General features: G+C 39.5%; 1 long non-coding RNA gene across 1 annotated transcript in view; it reads left to right on the top strand.

Annotated features, from left to right (window-relative positions):
* The first annotated feature begins 14,608 nt into the window (after positions 1–14,608).
* LOC144377989 (uncharacterized) overlaps positions 14,609–17,655 on the top strand; it is a 65,857-nt gene continuing 62,810 nt past the window's right edge. The window contains exon 1 of the long non-coding RNA XR_013439374.1: positions 14,609–15,166. This is a non-coding gene — a long non-coding RNA (uncharacterized LOC144377989). The remainder of the gene's footprint in view (positions 15,167–17,655) is intronic.

Consider the following 17,655-nt stretch of genomic DNA (forward strand, 5'->3'; position numbering starts at 1 on the left):
AGTTTTGTTGTTCTGCATTTCTTTCTCTCACCTAATTGCTCTTGCTAAGGAAGCTAGTACCATATTAAAGGGTGGTGAAGGGGGACATCCTGCATTGTTCTCAATCTTGGAGTAACCACTCTCATAGAGAGCCTGTAGTATTTTGTGATATGCTGTTTCTATAATACTGGTTGAGAGTTTTTATCATAAAGGGATGGTGAATTCTATCAAATGTTTTTTCCACATCTACTGAAACGCTCAAATGGATTCTGTCCTTCACTCAACATATTGTATGGGGTATGTTGATTTGCATATGTTGAACCATCTTTGCATTCCTGGAATGAATCTCATTTCATCATGGCATGTGATTTTTTTTTGATAAGTGTTTGGATTTCATTTGTTAATATTTTATTGATAACTTTTACATCTGAGTTCAGGGATCAGATCTTTAGTGTTACCCTCTGGTTTTGATGTCAGAGTAATGTGGACCTCATAAAAAGAGTTTGGCAGAGTTTCTTCTATTTTGATGGTTTTTTTTTTGAATAGATTAAAAAGAATTGGAATAAGTTTTTTCAGTGCTTTGTAAAATTCAGTAATGAGGTCACAGATTCTGAATTCTTTTTAAATTGGAGATTTTTAATTATTGCTTCAATCTCATTACTCATGTTTGGTCTTTAAATTTTCTTCTGCTTGATTCAATTTTGTTAGGTTATATATGTTCTGGAGTTTAAGCATTTCTTCTAGGGTTTCCCTTTTTTTAGCATATAAGAATTGATATTAGTTTATTATGATCTTTTGTATCTCTGTAGCATCAGTTGTAATGTCTTTCTTTCTGATTTTATTTATTTGGGTCTTCATTTTTCTTGGTTAGTCTAGCTGTAGACTTGTCAGTCTTATTTACCCTTTCAAGAAACCAACACTTTTTTCATTAATATTTTATTTAGTTATTTCAATTATATCTATTTCTGCTCTGATCTTTATTATTTCTCCCCTTTTACTAATTTTAGGCATCATTTGTTCTTGCTTTTCTGTGTACTTGAGGTACATTGTTCATTTGTTTATTTGAGATCTTTCTATTTTTTCACATATGAATCAATTGCTATATACTGCCTTCTTACTTCTGATTTTGCTGTATCCCACAGACTTTAGTTTGTTGTGTTGTCACTTTCATTTGTTTCTAGAAGTTTTTTGGTTTCCCCTTTATTTCTTCAATTGTCCATTTGTCATGCAGGATCACATTATGTAGTTTCCATGTGCCATTATACTTTTCATGCTTCTTGTGGCTGCTTTTAGTTTTATTTAGCTGTGGTCTGAGAAGATACATGGGATGATTTCAAATTTTATGAATTGAGACTCATTTGGTCCTAATGCATGATCTGTCCTGGAGAATGTTTCAAGTGCTGATGAGGAGAAGTGCATTCTGTTGCTGCTGCAAGAAAGGTTTTGTAAATGTTGATTAGGTCCATTTGCTCTATAGTGAAGTTCAAAGTGGATGCATCTTTATTGATTTTCTGCCTGGATGATTTGTACAATGATGGAAGTGGGGTCTTCAAGCCCCTTATTTCTATTGCATTAGAGTCAACTTCTAATTTTAGATCTAATAATATTTGCTTTATATATATTGGTGGCCTGATGTCAGGTGCATATATAATTTTATTTGCATTTGTTATATCTTCTTGCTGAATTTATCATTCTATCAATATATAAGGACAGTCTTTGTCTTTTACAGGATTTCTTTTTTGGTACTAGGGATGATTGAACCCAGGGGTGCTTAACCACTAAAGCACATCCACAGCCCTTTTTTTATATTTTATGTAGAGACAGAGTCTTGCTAATTTGCTGAGGGTGGCTTTGAACTTGCTATCCTCCTTCTTCAGACTTCCAATATTTCAGGTTTTGATTTAAAGTCTGCTTTATCTGATGTTAACGTAGTTACTCCTGCTCTCTCTCTCTTTTTTTAATTTAGGATATATATTAACCCTTTACCAGTGACGAGCAATTCTTGTAGGCAGTATATATTTGAATCCTTTTATTGCCCCACATAGCCAGGCTGTATCTTTTGATTGGCACATTTAATCCACTTACATTAAAGGTTATAATTGATAGGTATGAATATCCTCCTGTCCCTTTTTTAATTGTGTTCTGCTTGTTTTATAAATTTTTTTCCCTTTCCACCTAATTTACTATTTATTTTTGTGATTTGGTAGTTTTCTGTGGTGCTAAGATTTGTTTCTCTTCCTGTTTTATGTACCAGTTATTCTGTGAGTTGTGCATGTTCATGTTTTCATTATGTTAGTTCTCATCCCTTCATTTCTAGTGTGGGTCTCCCTTATGTATTTGCTACAGGGATGGTCTAGGGGTTAGAAACTCACTAAGTTTCTGTTTATCTGGGAAAATCTTATGTCTGCTTCAGTTTTGAAGGATAACTTTGCTGGGTACAATATTCTTGGTTGAGCAGGGCATGATGGCTCATGGCTTTACTCCCAGTGGCTCGGGAGGCTGAGGCAGGAGGATCATGAGTTCAAAGCCAGCCTGAGCCACTTAGGGAGGCCCTAAAAACCAACAAATTCTTGATTGGCAATTTTTTCTCTTTCAGTATTTGGAATATATCATTCCATTCTCTTCTAGTCTATGAAATTTCTGCTGATAAATCTGCTATAAGTTTAATGGGAATTATCTTGTAGGTGACTTGGTGGTTTTTCCTCTTGCTATTATTAGGATGCTGTCTTTGTCTTGTACTTTTGACATTTGAACTATACTGTGCCTTGTTTGAATCCAGCTGTTTTTCTTTGAGATTTTTATGACTGGATGTCTAGATTACTTTAAAGATTGGGCAGATTTTAATCTATTATTTTGTGAAATAAGTTTGCGATGTCTTTCCTCTTTTCTTCACCTTCTGAACTTTTCATAATGACAATATTTGTTTACTTAATGTCCCTTAAGTCTTATAGATTTTATTTTTTTCCAATATATTTTCCCATATTTTGCCTGACTGGGTTAATTAAACAGATCTGTCCTAGAATTCAGAAATTCTTTTATTTACTTATTTTTTCTTAGTTCTAATCAATTATACATGACCACAGAAAGCTTTTCTATTCATTGTACACAAATGGAGTGCAAATTTTCATTTCTCTGGTTGTACAACATGTAGAGTCACACCACATTTGCAGTAAAAAATGTATCAAGGGTAATGATATTGATCTCATTACACCATCTTTCCTTGGCCAAATCAAAGTTCCTCCATTCCTCCCCACTACCCCAATTATGGATCAGCATCCACTTCTAAGAGAGAACATTCAGCCTTTGGTTTGGGGGATTGGCTTACATCATTTAGCATTATAATCTCCAATTTCACCAGTTTACCTTCAAATGCCATAACTTTATTCTCTTTTAATGCTGAGTAATATTCCATTGTATATGTATACCACAGTTTCTTTATCCATTCATCTATTGAAGGGCATCTAGGTGTGTTCCACAGTTAGCTATTGTGAATTGTGCAGCTGTAAACATTGATTTGGCTGTGTCACTGTAGTATGCTGTTTTTAAGTCCCTTGGGTATAAGACAATGAGTGGGATAGCTGGGTCAAATAGTGGTTCCATTCCAAGTTTTCTGAGGAATCTCCATAGTGCTTTCCAGATTGGTTGCACTAACTTGCAGTCTCACCAGCAAATTATGAGTATGCTTTTTCCCCCACATCCTCACCAACACTTATTGTTGTTTGTAAAAATTCAAAAATTATTACTTTTAGTTATTCTAGTCTATTATGAAGCTCTGCATTATATTTTTTATTTCATTGAGTTCCAAGACTTCTGATTGGCTCTTGTTAATCATTTATATCTCTTTGATAAATTTCTCTTTCATATCCAGAATTGTTTTTCTCACTTTTTTGAATTATTAATTTGTATTCTGCATCTCACTTAATTTCATTAGGATCATTTAAAATTATTTTCCATGTAATTCATAGATATCTTTCTAATTAAGATCTCCTTCTGAGAATTATTGTTCTTTTTTGAAACTATCACATTTCCTAAGCCTGCAGTGGCTGAAGGCTTCTGACAAGGTCAAGGTTTAACTGCAAGCTCCTAAGCCAAGATGGTGTCTAGCCAAGGCTACTTATAATAGATTGATTTCTGGGCTTTGAGGAGGATCCCTAGTGAGTACCTTCTTTGGAGCAGAAGAGTCACATTTAGTGCAGCCAGTTCTACAAACTGGATTTAAAGATTGCAAGTACTGTGGAGTTCTGTAGCTAGGACTTCCAGTCCACTGCTATAATCATGTTGACTTTCCTTCCTTCATGTGATGGAGGCTGTGTGTGTTTCCTTAAATTTGACCTACCTTGGTGAATGACGATCAAACAGGGACATAGGAATGATGCTGTTGCTCCCAGGGAGATCAAAAAAGCTGATATAGTTCCTAGTTCTTGCCTCCTGTCTTATCAAGACCTGATACTTTATAATGAACATAATTTTTTTTTGGCTCACAGTTCTAGAGGCTGTCAAGTCCAGGATTAAGTTGCTGGCATCTGGTGAGGGCTTCTTTGATGTGGCACCCCATGGCATAAGGCTGACAGGCAATAGACACCAAGGGAGGACTGAACTTCTTTATTTATTTCTGGTGGTGCTAGGGATTGAATCCAGGGCCTCACAAATGCTAGGCAAATGCTCTACCACTGAGCCACATCCCCAGCCCTGTGTGTTAGAAACTTAAATCCCCAATTCATAAATTCATGAGACTGGGTCTTTGGGGGATAAATTGAATTTGATGAGGTCATAAGAGAGGGCGCCCATGATTTCATCATTATTAGTCTTCTAAGACGAGGAAGAGAAACTTGAGTGAAGATTGTTGCTCTTTTCTCACCATAGGATGCCTTGCACCATGTTATAATGTAGCAAGAAGAAAGCACCATGACATCGGACTTCTCAGTCTCCAGATAAGAGCTAAATAAATCTCTACTCTTTTTAAATGACCCATTCTGTGGTATTTTGTTATAGCAACAGAAAATGTACTGCTATAATCTGTAAAAACCAGTATGGAACCCAGAGTGCCTCTGTTCCCCTGGGTCAATATGAGTGTGTTGAGCCTGAGATTCTGCTCATGATATCCCCTGGGGGAATTTCAGGCTTCACCTAACCTTTAAGGAGGAGCTCAGAGGTGGATGCTGGGTGAAGATTCTTTTTTGCTCTCAGAGTAAGCCCAGAAGTAGCTGATGCTGAACACCACTTTAGCTAGAAGGAGATAGACACTCACAAAACACACTTTTTGAGAACTCTTCCAAAATAAGATTATTTTCCCCCTAATTTGTTACTATTTGTTAGCACTTGTGATTGTTGGAAAAATGTAGATTGCATTCAGTACAAAATAGCCTCTAAAATGTTAACTTTAGGAAAAAAGAAGGCTCTGATTGACAGCTAAGGCCTCGATACTACTATCTTGACTGCACTCACTTGCTGTGGTGCCTTGGGAAATGTGGAAAGTTCCAGCATCCTGACCCACCTCCTGAAGCCCTGATGTGGAGGTCTGGTGTGACACATACCTCCAGAGGTTAGCTAAATTTTGTTAGCCTTTGCAGGGTGTAGCTATCCCTCATTGCTGTATATGAGTCACTATTTTATATAGTTTTCCCTAAGCTTCACCTCTTAAATGTTCCACTACCTGCCAATAGTGCCAGAGGTTAGGGATCAAGTTTTCAACACCTGACTTTTGAGGGGACATTCCAGAACTAAACTATAGCAGTGAGTATTCTGAAGTGGAAGATTTTCTGTCATCTTTAAACCTTGATAAAAACATAAACTGCTTCTTCTGTTTACTTTTAGTAGTTAGATTGGTAGTCATTTTAGTAGTTACTGATGAAACAGTAGAGCATTATTTTTTAACGGGTGCTTAGCTCAAGGGCTAAATAATAGATGCCTGAGCCATTTTTTTGTGCAAAAGCCTATAAATTTTTGAACTCTAACAGCACATTTTAATACTAATTAGGTTCTCCTGTGTTGAAAAGTAATGCATGAATATGTAAATATAAATGTCCTAACAGTAGGATTGAGTTTGTAGTGGATACAAATCTCACTTCCCACCTCAGATCTCCTGGGCCAATTCCATATACCCCATTGTTAGTAGTGTTATCACCACGTCTTATTTATGATATCTCTGTTAACAATGGACTGGATACATGTTGGTTGTCCCATAAGATTATACTGGAGCTGAAATATTTCTAACACCTAGTATTTTAGCTCTTTTCTATGTTTTGATACACAAGTACTCACCATTATGTTAAGCAGCCTATAGTATTCACTGCAGTAATGTGCTGTTGTTTGCAGCTGAAGAGCCACAGTTTATCATGCAGCCTGGGTGTGTAGTAGGGTACACCATCGAGGTTGATGTGAGTACACTCTGACTAATCTACCACAAGTAAATTGCCTAATGACACATTCATAGGACTTTTTAATATGCAAGCCAACAAAGAAGGCAACATATTACATAAAGGAGAGCATGCTCACAAGCAGATGCTTATGACCTTGAGTCCATATGCTGGTTTATAACCTTGACCAAGTACCAAAACATAGCTGGCCAGAAATCTCAGAGAGAAAGCCTAACTATAGCCATCTTTGTTCTGCCCTAAAAACACTATGCTATAACCCCCTGGTCCAATTCAGTGAGGCTGGAAGAAGGTAGATTGGGGTATGATTCAGGAAAGCCCATGAGGGGGCAGGATAGAAGATGCCCCTTAACCTCAGACCCTAGTATCTCATTCTCCCTCTCATTCACCTGCTGGAAGCTTCTATCTTCTTTCCATTCCTTAAATGTGGGTGCTCTCCTAGGCTTCACCATGGGCTGCTTGTCTTCTCAGATCACATTGTACCTGGGGCTGTCACCCTCCCCATGCTTATGGCTTTAAGGGTCAGCAATCAGCCTGTGGCTTGTGCTTGTGGGTCTTAAGTTCTGATCCTTACATCCATCATTTATACACAACCACAGTGGTGCTCAACCCTAACAGTCCCATTTCCCTAGCTGACTTTCCAGTTTCAACCCAACAGTTCTCCTCAGAGCTCCAAAGCAGGAGCCAGGAGACCTCTCCTTCTCTCCTTATTTGTTCAGGTCCTGGGTCCTGCCAGCAGTACTTTCAACACCAGTATGTGCCCTGTCTCTGCTCAGGTATACTGCTGCATCCTTCTTTTGAATGCTGCTCCATTCTCCTATGTGGTACCCTTGCTTCTAGTCTCCTAGCCACTAACCTTCCTGTGACTAATCTAAATTAGAAATGTCTTCTTTTAATCATTCCATTTACAACAGTTCATGCTTTCTGTTTCTATTCTGATGGAACCCACACAGTATAAATCCTATTTTCTACATTTCTGCATTTTTGAAATTCTGTTGTTCTGAAAACATGGCTTGCCCCCTCCTGCCTTTGTACTATGTTCTCTCTGCATGGCACATTCCAGCCTTCTGCTATCTGCCTGCATCAACTGCTTGGTTCTACTGCCACTTGGACCTCACCTCAGAGACAGGGGTTCTAGGAAGCCTCAGGTATTTCCCATGCCATGGCCGTCAAGCATCTGCAGACATCACTGTACTGCACCCTTGCCTCCCTGAATGTCCCATGGCATCTGAGAATAAAGCCATATATCTGATGTTCACCACTGAATCTAAGTCCCAGGACATCCAGATGGTTTATTAGTAGCAATGCCCAGCTGAGACTCTCCAGGACTTTAGAGCTGTGAATGGGAGCAGAGTGAGTTAGGATGTGGAAAATTCCCAACCTACCCCTGAAAATCCAACAGCAGTGTATCTGGTCTGGAATTCCTCATGGTGTATGGGCTGGGGCTGTCAGGAGCTTTCTTGGTCTGAATATTTAAATGCCCCCATCTGACATTCCTTCCTTCTTTCTCTTTCCCTTCCCTGGCTCCTTCCCTTTCTGGTGATGGGAGAGAGCACTGAGCCAGTGGCATCAGAAGACACTGTAGGTACATAAGTGCATTCTCTGCTGCCTGCTCCTTCACTCTTCCAGACACAAGCCTAGTCTAGTATAACATAGTGATTTTGAATTTATTAAACTCTTCTGCTTAGTAACCTGAACTGCTTAACTTGGGCAGTTCTCACCTTATTAACTACCATGGTCAAATGCATACTCATTCCATTGTTCTGGTTTTTCATTTTTAATTCAGCAGTTAACAAATTACATGTTGCATTCAACAGTTTGCTATAAAATAGGCTTTGTGTTAGTTGATTTTTCTCAATGGAGGCTAATATGAGTGTTCAGAGTGTATTTAATGTAAGTAAAGCAGAGCCATGGCATTGGGTAGTTTAGGTGTATTAAAGCATTTAATGCTGCATGAAATCCTGAGATGTAGCTCAGAGTTGAGCACTTACCTAACATGCATAAAGCCCTGGGCTCTATCTTTGGCACTGCCAACATAAACAAACAAACAAAACAGCACTTTAAACTTGTGATATTTTCAACTTAAAAAAGGGGTTATCTGGATGTATCCTCATTGTAAATCAAGGAGCAGTGGTCATTTGACTTTTCAGATTTCTGTCATCCTTGGATTTTCTGTGATAGTTTGATACTACCGTGTAGTGAACATCTGTCTATCTAATTGTGTTGGAAGCTGTAGATAATGGAATCCATTCACATACCAGGCATTGTCTGTGGGCATCCAAAATACTAACCATGGGACAATCAACTACTACATGTATGGATTCAAGGCTATGACACATAAAGTATAGCAGTGTTAAATAAATGTATTGAGTTTGGGCCATTATGTGTTTCCTCCATTATGGAATAGTAAGAATATATCTATGCTATCACATGGGGTATGTGTCTGTGGACAATTTGAATATCTAAAAGCCCATGGATGAAGGGGGATTGGAACTGGGGTGATAGTGATGTTCTGTTTTGTGTTCAAGATGCTTGTTGCATGAATATCATCAGTTTGCAAAAATGCATCAAGCTGTGCAGAATACTATGTTCCGTTTCCTATGCCACATTACACTTCAACTGCAAAAAGATTTAAAAAGTAATGTTTGACAATGAAAACTCAGTGATCTGCAGAATAAAGAGGGGTGGATTTTCATCTGTCAGTTGAGGGTGGTAGAATCAGGTAAAACTAACCACAAACAATAAGGAGACCTTCAAAGAAGAACTGAACTCTAAATAGAGAGAACTCCATTTTCCATGGCACTACCATGTTGCCATGTTTCCAACTCACAGCTGAAGAGAAGAGCTGTCTAAGATAGAAGGTGCAGGGGGTGGTGGAAGAGACCAGGCAGATCTAAGAGGGTACCTGGGCTCGTGTGGCTCTGGGAACATGAAGGATTAAGGAGCCATGACTGGGTGGAGCCAAGAGCAGACATACATCTCTGGAGGAGGAAGGCTGCTCTGTGGTGGGTGGATAGCTCTGTCACTGATCCAGAGTAGAGTAAATGCTTCTGTGGCCATCCAGAAGGCTGGTGACCAGGTAGTATTGTGATTTGCAGTGACAACCCCCAGGGTTGGAAATTTGTCTAAATGTCCACGATTCAGGTTTCACACGAACTGGACTTACTTTCCTAGGTCCTTCTCAACAATGTTCCTCAGCCACATATGGTCTACTGTGGTTGATAATCCACATAAAGACTATTAATAATAAGAAAAAAGCCAACAAAAGACCCAGGCAAGAGTAAACTTGGGAATTAATTGATCAACAAGAGACAGGTGAAGAACACATACACAGAGTCATGCTTGAGATTGAAGAAAATATCAAATGCGTGCTTCTCCATGAAAGGCAAAGACAAGGAAATGAATGGCTGTCTCCAAGAAAAGGCCTTCAGGCATTATGTGGCTACATGGAGAATGTCAGCTTGTCAGGATTAGGAGAACAGGAAACAAGGACTCATGGTATGCCCAACCAGAGTCTTGCTGAACAAGCACCTAGAGCTGGACCTGTGCTAACTGAAGGAATGAACTGGGAAATTTAGAGGTGTGTACAGAGTGTCCAATGAGGGCTAGATTGTGTGGAAATTCCAAATATGGAGCAGAATGCAAATGATATCATATGGCAATTTAGAAATATAACCATTCCTTAGTATCCATGGAAAGTTGGTTCCAAGATTCCCTTCTCTTGTATCAAGAATCCATGGATTTTCAAAAGTGCATGCTATGCACTTGACAGATAACTACAAAAGAGGAGCTCAAAAGCTCCAAACATAAAGCAATGACAAAAAAAAATAAATGTTAATTTTCCTGATTTGATCAGTACACACCATACCCCATAAATTTGTACAATTAAAATACTTGAAAACTTGCAAACAATTTCACAAAACATTTGAACATCTTTTTTCACACTTTAAATCATCTCTAGATTACTTGTGGTGCACAATATAATGTAAGTGCTCTGTAATAGCTGTTACCCCACATTTTCTAGGGAATACTGATTTAAAAAGTCTGCACATGTTCAGTATGAATGGAAATTACTTTTCCAAATATTTCAATCTGAGTTGGTCAAATCCTCAAATGCAGAGCTCATGGATACAGAAGACTGACTTTAATTGTGTAGTTAGCAAGAATTTGTAGATGAAGAGAAAAGAAGAAGAAAAAGGAAGTTGGCATAATTGCTGTTTTCCTAGTCTTCCGTGGTATGAGGAGATAAAGCAGGTTTTGAAATTACAATTCAACATTTTCTTTTTAAGTATAATATATGATATTTTAAATATAATTGCATCAGACCTGAAAGCTTTGCAATTACAGGAAAGAAAAAACACATATGTCCCATATTGTTGCCCAAGTATTCACACGAGCTGAGAGCAGAGTGAATTGTTGACATCTCTTTATGGGGAAAATGATGTACTACCTCGTGAAATTTTAAATAAATATGCCACTTCTTGGAATTTATCCATATATTTATTTAGAAAGAACTTGGGCAAAAATGTCCATGACATGTGGTCACTGTAGGCGCAGATGCAAAGAGACTTCCCCCAGGGATATCTTTATGTCCCTGATGGCTTAATATATTATCTTCCTTGTGATTTGCATTTGATAACAAATCTTTATTGTGAAATTACTTTCTTTTACCATTTCAAGCTGTATGACCTTGGAAGACCTTGAGCTTCTCATCTTGGTTATCTCATTAGCAAGTTGAAAATTGTACTATTTCCTATTCAGGACTGCTCCAGTTACAATGAATTGCATAACTAATCACCTAAAGACAGAGCAGCATGAAACAACAGTTTATTTATGTTCATTGATTTGATGAGTTTGGAATTCAGAAGGGGCCTCAACTAAAAGACAGTGGGAAGGGGCTGGGATCTCCTGTACCTCACTCATGCATGTGTCTGGTGATTGGACCTGGCTGGTGACTGAGGGCTCAGTTCTTGTACATGCCATCTCTCCCCATTGGCTAGCTGGGGCTTCCTTAGCATGGAACCCAAGTTCTGGCAAACCAGGGGAAACTATGATATTTTTCCCCAGCTATCTTTGGAAGTTGCATTCTGTTGGTTTAGGTAATTGGTTACAAAGTTCTGCTCAGTCTTAAGGGGAGGCATATTAGTTTGCCAGGGCTGCTAAGTGCCATATAACAGGTGACTTAAACAAAAAGAACTAATTTTCTTACAGTTCTGGAGATTAAGCAGTAAACAGGGTTGGTTCTTTCTGAGACCTCTCTTCTTGGTTTGTAGACAACTGTCTTCTCCCTATCATCCCTCTATGAATATCTGTGTCCTAATCTCCTCTTATAAGGACACCGGTTATACCAGATTAAGGATGCTTAACCTTCATTTAAAGACCCAACTTCAAATACAGTCCCATTCTGAGGTCTTTGGGGTTAGACTTTCAACGTATGGATTTGGGGCTTGGAGCACAGTTCAGCTCACAAGAGGACAGAATGTAGATCCTAATTCTTGAGAGAAGGTTAGGATCACACTGTAAGAAACATTTTTAGATGGTTCATAACAGTGGTCTAATACAACTTACAGGGTCATCATAATGCAATCTAACCTGGATGGAGGTGAATAATGACATAGCACATTCTCTTCTAACAGCAAACTAACTTATTGCCTCTGATTAAAGGTCCTATATGTTCCTGGGCATGTGTCATTACCCAGGAGGACCATCTGAGTACTTACCATGTGTAAGATGGACATGGCTGGGATATTGAGCATGAATAGAAGTGACTTTTTGAATGGACCTTGAAAACAACCTCTGACTCCAATTCAGGTTTTTATTCCTATTTCTCATGATAGAGGGCACACATATAAACCTTTAAAAAGCCCCTCTTGCTAATAAAATCTTGGGTGCTGGAGCTTGAGGTTCCTTGTGAGTGCCAGCCTCCTTACTGTCAACCTCCAGCTCCTGCATCTCTGGGCTGGGTTCTTTCTGGCCTCCAGTATCTGATTTGCCCAACCATTGAGACTGGAATGTGGAGAGAATGAATGCCCTACCTGCAGCCAGTGTCTTCCACCAGCCACCGTGGGAATGGCCTATATGTCCCCATGCCCTGCTACCTGCCCTGTTGCTTGCACACTAAAACTCAAGGGTTTCAAGTGGGGTCCCTCTCTGGTTGACCACAAGGGCAACTAGATTCATTCCTGCCCTTTCTATACCCACCCTGTATAGGGCTCCTCGGATAAACTTCCAAATCTGCTGCCTGCACTTGAATGTTATTTCAGGACTTGTTTCTGGAGGAATCAATCCAGCACAGAGAATGGTTGATGATATGTAGAGAATGTAGCAAGACAGCCAAGGGAAGGTTACTGAATCCCTCTCATGTCTGAAATTGTCCTTTGAGTTATCTTTATCTCATCTGAACATGAGCAAATGCCCAGGCTCCCCAAATCATCTGGAGCCCCTCAGGAGCTCCCTACGTTGTCTGAGCCCTGCAGCACTGCTGCTTGAACTGTGTCATAGGAAGCCACAAAAAGGTGACAAACTAAGTCATCCTCTTGCCTTCTCTTTAATGGAAACCTGCAGAATTACAGATGTGGATCTGTTCAGAGTATCTGGCCCATACCCTGGCAACAGGGTGTTTTTTGATTACCTTTACCTTCCTGACCAAGCCCAGCATGACTGTTTGCCTAGAATAGGAAGCAAATAGTGTGAAATAGGCATTTAAAAAGTCATTCTCACACCTGTCCTGGTGTCCTGCTGTGGCTGCATCTGGTGATTGGTCAGCTGGTTTTTGTGGATGACACCTGCATTCTGGTGATTCTTAGCCTGTGAATGTCCTTGAGCCCGGGGTGCATGGGGATGAATGGGGACAACTCCCCTGAGGCTCCTCTCTGGTTTTGCTGATAAATTCAGGCTTATTTTGGAGCCACAGAGAGGGACAATACTATAGTACCATGTCCCCTTCCCAAGGCCTTGTGCAAACACTGTCTTTCCCTGGAGCCCAGCATGGCCCCCTTCTGGAGAAAGTGGGCAGCTGTCAGAACCCACTGACAATCTATAATTCCTGGTACAGCAGAGATGCATAAAGAAATACACACACACACACCACCCACACACACACACACACACACACACACACACACACACACACACATTTAGTAGAAAATGAGCAGCACCTTTATTTTTTTCCCTGCTTCTTTTATACAGCAAAAAAGAAACACATTCTCTTGGCAGCTTAATCTTTTCAAGCATGGATAAACATTCTCGGAATAACTTTGTTCATGGTCACAGTGCTCCGTACTTCTAATTATGTGACTTGTAGTTAGTTAATTTCTTGGCAACCATATATATATATTAAACTTGGCAAAATATTCTTTCCTATCTTCTTAAGACAACAACAAGAACACAGTTCAAAGAGTTCATAGTTTTTCACAGAACCCCTTTGTTTGGGTAAGCACAGCAAAACTTAACACTTTGTGTGTGTGAGCACACAGGCAGCCCCACTGGCTGGACCTGCCTGGCTTGAACTGACTCCTGTCCATGGGGAAGCTTTATTCTCCATGCCTTCCCCAAGCTCAGACCCAGCTGTTCCCCTGGCTGGTGTCTCCCAACAAAGGCTCCTCCTTTCTCCCCACCCAGCGTGTGTTTACCACTATGCACTTTGTGTTGAACTTGCGTTAGACTTTCCTTCTGACTGGTTTTCAATGTTTCCTCTGCTGACTTATCTCCCATTGTGTATTCTCAGTTCTTGACCCTTGGGAGCTCAGCATTATATCAATCTATTTGGGTGAGCTTGGCTGCCTGAAGGGACTGAGGGGGACACTTGTGGGCCCATGGTAACCCACCCCAGCTCTGTCCAGGCAGAACACACTGATCCTCTTTGGCTTCATGGGCAGCTCCAAGTCTGGGCACAGAGGTGAGGTAAACAGAATTGATGATCACTAGGCAAAAAGGTCAGGGGCTCAGCCACAACCACTCCAAATCAAATAAAAACAAGTCTTTACCTCATGGGGAAATGATCAACCTGAATAACCATGGAAGGAGTGGTTCTCAAAAGTGGAATGGTTTTATTTGGGAATAAGCAGATTGCAATCTGGAATGTGTGTGCCATGATGGATCATAGGCATTTTCAGAGAGGCAGGGGAAGAAGGCAAAAGCTTCCAAAGGTAAAACAGGGGAAGTTACATAAGTTGTTTTGAAAAAGATCATCCTTGGCAGCGAGGCTCCATAACAAGGGTGAAGTCAGTACAAAGTTTACTAGGTGGCTGCTGGGTGGCTCTCCTATTGAAGTGCTCTTTGCATAAGGTTGTGGTGGCCTCTGTGCAAGGCTGTAGTCTTCAGAGACTTCTGGTAACAGTTTTTTTTTTGTTTGTTTGTTTTGGTTTTTTTTTTTTTTTTGCAAGCACGTGTGCATGAGAGATTTTTCTCTATGGGCTTCTGCCCCCATCTTCTTAGGGCTGCTGAGTCTCCATTCTGGTATTGACAAGTGTCACAACAGACCAGGAGAAGAGAGCCATGTCAGACATTGCTGAGAGCTATGTTTCTAAAATTGCAGGAAAGATCAAGCAAATGAAAGAAGGCCACTGGTTCAGTTGATGAACACATTTGGCACTTAGAAGCAGTGTTTGTTTGTGAAGAATTTGGAAATGTTGAGCCAGGTCAGAATTTGGAGACTGAAGTGCTTCATGGATGGAATGCTTATAAAAGTGATTAAAATAATTTACAAAATTTGCCTGGATGAGGGGAGAAAGAGCCTGTGAGGAGCTCTGGAGGTGGGAATTCAGATGCCTTTTCCTGCTTCATATGAGAGCTGAACACACTCCGAGGAAACCGTGAGTCTGCCACAATCAGTTGGGCCAACAGCGATGTTACTTTGTTGTGTTTTCATTGCAGCTACAAGAAAGGGTGCTGTAACTAATCTTTAAATAGCAAAACTGCCACTAAATTTCAGTTCATCCATCAAAAGTCACTGCTCTGTCATGACCTAATTTTAACTGCTTATCAATTCCCCAGTGCTTGTTGGTTGATGTAACTTTGATCCTCTGATGCTAGATGACTTTTGTGCTGAATATAGCTAGAATTTAATATAAATCATTTGAGTGGCTGGCCAGAGGGGGGGAGAGAGTATTCAGGCCATGGAGGTAAGATGACAATACACATCTAGGCTTCCTTATTCTTAGGAAATCAACTTTATATCACCAGGCATGTATTCCATGCACATTATCCTGGGACTTTTATTTTCCCTTCTGAACAATGAGACTCTTCTCACGGCAAACACACAGGGCAATAATGCATGGGCATTGCCAAGATGTAATGATAGTGTCAATAATTGCAAGATGTTTTCTTTCTTTTCTTTTCTTTTTTCTTTATTTTAAAGAGAAAAAGAATTTTTTAATATTTATTTTTCACAACATCTTTAATATTTATTTTTGGACACAACATCTTTATTTGTTTTCTAAGCAAATCATTGCCTTCTCAGTGGGCTTTTATTTCGACTTATGGAGAGAGCAGCTGAGATGCTAAGGAGGAGCAGGGAGCATTCTGACAGGCCTCCTCCACCCCCTTAGTTTATTAGATAATGTCTTCTACCTCTTCTGCTGTCTGGCTTTTAATCTGAATTGCAAGATTTCTTTCATTCCTGTACTCCTGGCTCATCAGAAGGGTCCCCTGTGTCACATGCAGCCCTATGCCACTCACTCTGTTATCTTTCCCTGGTTGGCAGCATTTCTAGCTATAATAAAGTCAGTCATGTGGCTTTAAGATCTCCATATTCTTTTTTTTATAACTTCTATGAATGTTTTATTTTACTGATCATATTGTTCATTTACTAGTGTTTTTCCTTGTTTTCAATTTTTTTTGTTTTTTTTTAAAGATTTGTAGTTTTTATTCTGAGCTTTCACATTTTTTTCTTTTCTTTTCTTTTCTTTTTTTTTTAGTTTTTTTATTGGTTGTTCACAACATTACAAAGCTCTTGACATATCATATTTCATACATTAGATTGAAGTGGGTTATGAACTCCCAATTTTACCCCAAATGCAGATTGCAGAATCACGTTGGTTACACATCCACAATTTTACATAATGCCCAATTAGTAATTGTTGTATTCTGCTACCTTTCCTATCCCCTACTATCCCCCCTCCCCTCCCCTCCCATCTTCTCTCTCTACCCCATCTACTGTAATTCATTACTCTCCTTGTTTATTTTCCCATTCCCCTCAAAACTTCTTATATGTAATTTTGTATAGCAATGAGGGTCTCCCTTCATTTCCATGCAATTTCCCTTTTCTCTCCCTTTCCCTCCCATCTCATGTCTCTGTTTAATGTTAGTCTTTTCTTCCTGCTCTTCCTCCCTGCTCTGTTCATAGTTGCTCTCATTATATCAAAGAAGACATTTGGTATTTGTTTTTTAGGGATTGACTAGCTTCACTAAGCATAATCTGCTCTAGTGTCATCCATTTCCTTGCAAATTCTATGATTTTGTCATTTTTTATTGCTGCATAGTACTCCTTTGAGTATAGATGCAACATTTTTTTTTATCTATTCATCTATTGAAGGGCATCTGGGTTGGTTCCACAGTCTAGCTATTGTGAATTGTGCTGCTATGAACATCGATATGGCAGCATCCCTGTAGCATGCTCTTTTAAGGTCTTCAGGAAATAGTCTGAGAAGGGCAATAGCAGGGTCAAATGGTGGTTCAATTTCCAGCTTTCCCAGGAATCTCCAAACTATTTTCCAAATTGGCCGCACCAATTTGCAATCCCACCAGTAATGTACAAGAGTACCCTTTTCTCCACATCCTCGCCAGCACTTGTTGTTGTTTGACTTCATAGTGGCTGCCAATCTTACTGGAGTGAGATGGTATCTTAGGGTGGTTTTGATTTGCATTTCTCTGACTGCTAGAGATGGTGAGCATTTTTTCATGTACTTGTTGATTGATTGTATATCCTCCTCTGAGAAGTGTCTGTTTAGATCCTTAGCCCATTGTTGATTGGGTTATTTGTTATCTTATTGTCTAATTTTTTGAGTTCTTTGTATACTCTGGATATTAGGGCTCTATCTGAAGTGTGAGGAGTAAAAATTTGTTCCCAGGATGTAGGCTCCCTATTTACCTCTCTTATTGTTTCTCTTGCTGAGAAAAATCTTTTTAGTTTAAGTAAGTCCCATTTGTTGATTCTTATTATTAACTTTTGTGCTATGGGTGTCCTATTAAGGAATTTGGAGCCAGACCCCACAATATGTAGATCGGAGCCAACTTTTTCTTCTATCAGACGCAGAGTCTCTGATTTGATATCAAGCTCCTTGATCCATTTAGACTTAACTTT

This window comes from Ictidomys tridecemlineatus, chromosome 5 (genome assembly GCF_052094955.1).
Source record: "Ictidomys tridecemlineatus isolate mIctTri1 chromosome 5, mIctTri1.hap1, whole genome shotgun sequence".
NCBI lineage: Eukaryota > Metazoa > Chordata > Mammalia > Rodentia > Sciuridae > Ictidomys > Ictidomys tridecemlineatus.